The following is a 5,740-nucleotide window of genomic DNA, read 5'->3' as shown; positions in this document are numbered from 1 at the left end:
ATATATATATATATATATATATATATATATAATGTTTCTGTGAAAGAAATAGCTCTTTCCATTATTCAGAAACTAGTATTTTTCGTTATATATATATATATATATATATATATATATATATATATATATATATATATATATATATATATATATATATATATATATATATATATTTACAAAATGTTTCCGTATAAGTAATAATTCTTTCCATTATTCAGAAACGAATATTTCCTATTACAAATAAAGTAAATGCCATCGAAATACATGGAATAAACTACAGAAAAAAAAAATCAGGTGAGTACTAAGTACTGGATAAACAGGCCAACTAATAATGGCGATGTAATGGTTATGCGTAACCTTGCTCTAGATCCGACATGGTTATAAACATATACTAAGGATTTCAGAGGCTGTGCGGCCTCGTTTTTTGGGAATAATATCGTAACGAACAATCGTATCGGTACGAGATTTTGCGACAGTGTATTTCACACACTGCCTTAATTTTGAAGGGTATCGCCAACCGCCACAAGTAGAGAATAAAGGCACTTGTCCCTATACCAAGAGGGTAAAGTCATCAGTGTCAGGCAAAGATACGAACACAACTACCAGAGGCTCCGCCCACCTTGTTCCTCTTCCTCCATCTCCCGCCTCTCCCTTCTCCCTCTCTCTCTCTCTCTCTCTCTCTCTCTCTCTCTGGAAGATACATACATACTCGAGAATGATTTTTTTTTTTCAATTAAGGCATGCTTGATGTGATACTGGGACTTTAATTTTGAGCATAGTGATACACATCTGGGCCGTGGACGTAATGACATGTGAGAGTAGGGTGAGGTGGTAAATGATGACTACCATGATTGATGGTAGAACGATTGCTCGCTTGTATTTGTTTCTCTCTCGTTTGTTTTTTGTTGTTTTCCTTTTTGCTACCTTTCTTCGTCACCTGACTTTGACTCGCGGCACCAGTCGTCAAGTGTACCAGAGAGAAGATAAAATGGTCACTAAGATACAGCACTGTCGCCATGGCTGCAGAAATGCGTTTGTCACGCGACTTGTTAACTTTTTTAACAAGGAGAAGGCCAGCAATAGCCTTAAGGCCGGCCCTAGACGTAACTGTTTATCTGAACGATATAACTGATCAGATAAATCGTTAAGATAAAACTGACGTGTAGGGGGAAATTTGCGCAGATTTTGATCGTTTCAGATGAACTGATCGAGCGGCATGAACAGTTGAATCATTCAAACTTTTTATCTGAACGATCTAATGATTGTTTTCCTTTCAGATGAAAATCTCACGTGTAGGGGGAAAACTGTACAGATTATCAGTCTATTTGTGACTTAAATAAAGTGTGCACGCCTTTTCCAGCTTTTCAGAAATACTTCATTATGAATCGCAAAACATTGGAGGAGTTTATTGACATTTACCAAACCGAAGAGTGTTTATGGAAAGTTAAGTGCAAAGAGTATCATAACCGTGACAAAAGAAACGCAGCATATGGAAAATTAATTGAAAAGTTAAGAGAAACAACACCTGATGCTGACCGTGATATGGTTGTCAAAAAATCAATAACTTACGCACCACATATAGAAAAGAGTTGAAGAAAGTGCAGGCTTCCAAGAAATCTGGAGCAGGAGCATATGATGTTTATGTTCCAAAACTGTGGTATTTTGAAAATCTTGCCTTTCTACACGATCAAGAAACACCACGAGAAGGTCTTACTAATATTGAGGAAAATGAAAGTGAGGTGAGTTATACATGTATTCTTTTTTAATGAAGTGCGACACGCCCATAGAATAAATGGTATTAACATTTGAAGTAAATGTGTTCAACACAATATTCTGAGCCATCTTGTGCATTTAATGAGACAAAGTGAGTTAAAGTTGCCTATATATAATAACGACGTTATTGAGATATGTAATATGGTATGAATTATTTGAGTTACCCAGTAAATTTGTTATGTTTCCGTCTCGTATGTCACACAAGTAGATAATTATGTATATTTTTCACTCTAAAATTTTATTTAACCTATCATTTAACAGCAAAACAAATAAAAATATCATTTATGCTCTACTATCCGGCCCGTTACATGAAACACTGGATCATATATTACATACATAACACCCAGAAAGCAATTTCAGTTACCTAAGAGGTTCTTTTATGTAGCATTGTCACACACATACTTGAGCACGAAGATGTAGCTACAACCTTAATTTCTCTTCACTCAATAAAGTTGTCTTGCCATGGCAGTTTACCTTCACTGATGAAATAATCTGCGAAATTTTCTCTGATAATTTTAGCGGCTTCCATCGGGTTTCCTTGGTTTCTTCGGGCGATATTCATCATATTTGATTCTTCAGCTCTTAAACCTTGCACAGTGGTACCGCAGTTTATATTTTCTACATCAAAGCAATCCGCAGAGGCATAGCTGAGCGAAGATTTCAGTAGATAATTGTGCAACACACAACAAGCCATAACTACGGCATCAATGTTGTCTAAACTCAAATTTATTCGTGTATGAAATATTCTAAATCTTGAGGCCATAATTCCGAAAGCACTTTCTATCACCCGACGTGCTCGTGAGAGACGATAGTTAAATATCTTTCTTTCGTTATGTCCAGTCAAGTCTCCCATTCTATAAGGTTTCATCATATCAGGCCGAAGTGCAAAAGCATCATCGCAAACAAAGACATATGGTAAAACTCTATGTGATTTATCTAATTGTCCTTCAGCTGGTATATTCAGAGATTTATTAGTTAATTTTCTGTAAAACAGAGTATTCTGTATCACTCCGCCATCCGAATTCCTGCCATTTGAGCCAAAATCACACATGATGAATTCGCATTTCGCATTAGCGATTGCCATTAGGACTAGACTATGGCGTCCTTTATAATTATAAAACAGGGAACCACTGTCAGCTGGAGGAATAATATCCACGTGCTTGCCGTCCAACGCCCCCAGACAGTGTGGAAACTGCCAATCTTGCTCAAATTGTCCTGCGACACTTTTCCATTCTTCTTCCGTTTGAGGGAACTGAAATGGAGAAGACTAAAATGAGATTAATGCACTGGAATGCGTCAAAATGATTGGTTTCATTTTCCTTATAATTAATGAAAGGTTATTTCTTCTTTCAGAATTCATGCCATGATGTTGAGCCTGTGCCTGTGTCCAGCCCTCATCTGATGTAAATGAACTAGAAGTTGCTACTGAAGGAAATTCTATGCTTGACATCAGCTACCCATTACATGTCAGCCGGTCGTCAACTCCTTTACCAACAAATAGTACAACAACTAATGTGGCACCGTCCAGACCTACCCCAAAGAAATGTAGAACGGCCATGAGTGATGAGGTGCTGATGACTATCAATGAACACTTTAAAAACCAAGGGAGCAAAAAATAGAAGATAAGCATGACGTATTTGGGAAGAATGTTGCACACAAGTTACGTGGATTGGACAATTTACAGAGGATAATGGCTGAAAAAATCATAAATGATGCTCTGTTCGAAGCAGAAATGGGAAATCTTACCCATCATCATAAACTTTTGCCTGTACCAGTAACAAACACTCAATTTCCAATTCAGCACAACGTATTTCCGCAACCCTCTGCCACACCCAGAACAGTACCTCACACCATGCCTCACACAAGCCTTCACTTGCCCTCACTTTCTTCGACAATGGACCCTTTAGCTCAGGCAATTAGTGTATTGAACGAAATCCCTTAGTTATTATATTAGTGATACATAATTATTGGAAACTGGCATACAAGTATTCTGTTTGATATTTGTTTTGGATAATTGTATTATGTATTTCTGGTACAAAAATACCGTACACGTACATAAAGGATAGAAAAATACTGGTTACGTTCTATTTTTGTTACCATTGTTGTGATTGTGTTATGTACCAACATATTTCTCATACTTATTAAATACTTACCTTCAAATACTGGTTTTGTAGAACCTTATAAATCGCTCGGCATGTTTCAGGAATAATAACCCGGAGAGCTTGAGCTGATATCAAGGTTGAAAACTTCAGGTCTTCATAGGAGCGTCCTGTGGCTAGAAATCTTAAGGTAGCTGTCAGTCTTTCATGAGGCGTTATTGCACATCTCATGACTGTGTCTTCTTTCTCTATGAAAGGTGTTACTAATGATAAAAGGTTCAAGTACGTTTCCTCGTTCATCCTTAAATAATTTTTCCAGTCCTTAGGCACCGCTCTCAACTCCACCAACAAGTTTGTATGAGTATAAGTTTTTCTTTTCAGTAGCCATTCTCTACTCCACTTGCGACCTCGCTTAGATCCAGATGCACTTTTTGCCCTTTTTACACATAATGCCACAGCTAAACCTGCTAGAGCCAGAGATTCCTCCTCCTCGGATGACATTACGGAAACTGTGGTGTGGAAGCGATGAAAATTGTAACGATATATCGGAATGGTGTAGGGGCAGCGACGTCAGATGGCTTGCAACGATTTTTATCTGATCAGTTATATCGTTCAGATAAACAGTTACGTCTAGGGCCGGCCTAAGATTGCTTTGAATAGGTAAGTTTTTATTGTTTTCTCTTGTTTAACATAGTAAATAAGTCCTTGTGCCCTCCGCTCATTAGAATCGCAGCCTTAGTCATGCCGAAACTTATTTCTAAACCATGACAATATTTGTTTTTTACGGAACTTTACATCAATCATTTATTTATTCATATTGTCCTTCCTCTACTCAGGCCTTACCACCGTGCTGCTGCGGCCTTAGGGATGCGAGTGAAGATGGTGCAGTCGATCGTGCAGCGCAGCACCAGGTCACGGCCTGACACACCACCAGCACCTCCAGCTCAGCCCGTCATCGACAGCTTCACGATCGGAGCCATTCGCCGCCACATACACGTACAGTTTGCTGTCAAGCAGGACTTCACTCTCGCTTCCCTGACAGACAACTTAAAGGCAGCTAGCATCATCCCTGATGAAACCTCTAAGATTTCCTTGTGGCGACTGCTCCATGAAATGGGATTCCGGTATAAGAAATGTCAGCGCAAATTTTATGTCAGGAAGGAGTCCATGGACGTCGTGTGCCGCAGGATACAAGCCCTACGAACGCTGAAAAGACACCGGGAAGAGAACAGGATGGTGGTATACGTGGACGAGACCTGGTTCACCACCAGGATGAACCACAACATGGAGTGGGTGGACAGCACGCAGCCTGTCACCAGTGTGACGTACAGCCGCCAGGTGCCTCCAGGAGAAGGGGAACGCTTCGTGGTAGTCGCAGCTGGCACAGAGGATGGTTTCATTGACAGCTCCTTTCTCTGTTTCCCTGCCAAGAATACCAGCGGCGACTACCATGGAGAAATGAACGGCAAGCTTTTCCTTCGTTGGCTTACGTCACAGCTCCTGCCGTTCCTGGAGCAGCCGGCAGTATTAGTGATGGACAATGCTCCATACCATAGCCAACTGACTGAGGAGAGTCGCTGCCCCACCACTGCCACAAGGAAATCGGACATCATTGAATGGTTGGAGCAGCGAGACATAGCCTTTCCACAGCAAGCTACACGGCCTGAGCTCCTCAGTATCTGCCGTGAAAACAGGCCAAATCCTCAATGCAAGGTGGATAACATCATCCGCGCATCGGGCCACGAGATTGTTCGTCTGCCACCTGCTCATCCTGAGCTCAATGCGATTGAGCAGGTGTGGGGAGTCATGAAGCGACACGTGCGCTCCTCACTGCAACGTTTCACACGAGCTGACCTGCAAGCCAGGAT

General features: G+C 40.5%; 1 pseudogene; it reads left to right on the top strand.

Annotated features, from left to right (window-relative positions):
* Window positions 1–1,083: 1,083 nt before the first annotated feature.
* LOC126987092 (uncharacterized) lies at window positions 1,084–3,846 on the top strand (annotated as a pseudogene).
* Window positions 3,847–5,740: the final 1,894 nt, after the last annotated feature.

This window comes from Eriocheir sinensis, chromosome 6, assembly GCF_024679095.1.
Source record: "Eriocheir sinensis breed Jianghai 21 chromosome 6, ASM2467909v1, whole genome shotgun sequence".
Classification (NCBI taxonomy): Eukaryota; Metazoa; Arthropoda; class Malacostraca; order Decapoda; family Varunidae; genus Eriocheir; species Eriocheir sinensis.
The sequence above is the reverse complement of the archived record's forward strand: the minus strand, read 5'-3'. Positions and strand labels throughout refer to the sequence as shown.